This window comes from Arachis ipaensis, chromosome B08, assembly GCF_000816755.2.
Source record: "Arachis ipaensis cultivar K30076 chromosome B08, Araip1.1, whole genome shotgun sequence".
Lineage (NCBI taxonomy): Eukaryota > Viridiplantae > Streptophyta > Magnoliopsida > Fabales > Fabaceae > Arachis > Arachis ipaensis.
Genome location: NC_029792.2, coordinates 29,931,967 through 29,933,195, shown reverse-complemented (window position 1 = coordinate 29,933,195; position 1,229 = coordinate 29,931,967).

Genomic DNA, 1,229 nt, shown 5'->3' with positions numbered 1-1,229 from the left:
AATAAAATTGTATAATATAATAATATAAATTTGTACTATATAGTATTTTTTATTATCATTGAAAATTTGATTCAAAATAATAAAATTATATAATATAAAATTTTACTATTTAGTATTTTTTTTATTATCATTGAGTCTCTATTATAAGCGTCAGGTAACAGACAGTGACACTTGACCGATAAATGTTATTTTTTTAAAGGAAAGACTTTTTTTGTTTGAATTAAAATCTCAGCATAAATGTTAATCCTTGTTGTTGATAAATTTTTATTATTATAATTATTGTCTTCAAAATTCAAACTCTATATATCAGCTTCTAAGATTTCAGCTAAATCATAGCATCCAGTCTTCATACTCTTTTTTCTCTCAATCTTTTTTTTCTCTATGCTAGTTACACTTCTAGTCCTACATAGGTCAACCATTTATAATAAAATTGTATAATATAATAATATAAATTTGTACTATATAGTATTTTTTATTATCATTAAAAATTTGATTCAAAATAATAAAATTATATAATATAAAATTGTACTATTTAGTATTTTTTTCATTATCATTGATGATTTAATTTCAAATAATAGTTATACAATGTAATAAAATTATATAATATAATTTCAGTCATGGAATGGGCCAACTCGTGTGTACCACCGGTGAGTTAGCCACTTCGTGTGTGTCAGTCTTAAAGTGCTTTATTTCGTGACTAGTGAGCTTAGCATAGCGTGTATCAGATGGTAGCACCCATTTCATGGCCACCTTGCATGAAATGGTGCTTATTTTCATTTCGTGGGTGAGGGTTGCGAATTGGCCATGTGCAATTTGGGAGAAATTTTCATCCGTGCGTATTATGGGAAATAAAGAATTTTTCATGCATATATCAATAAAAAAGCCGATATTTGTACACCAATTTCTCATACATAAAAGTCTAGTCGAGTTAGAAAATAAAAAATTTAACTAAAAAAATATTTGAAAATAATAAAAAATAAAAAATGATCTTATTAAAAATATATAATTATAAATATTATATTTAACTTTAAAAAATAATCTTAAACTATTTTACACTTAATATTACCACAAAATAAATATGAATAAGAAAGACTAGATGAGAGAGTTATGAGGTAGCATATATATATATTAGAGAGTCTAAAGAATAAAAGAATATATACCAATCCTATATCAGTCATAATTACATATACACATATGATACATATATGTAGTTGATACATATTCTTTAT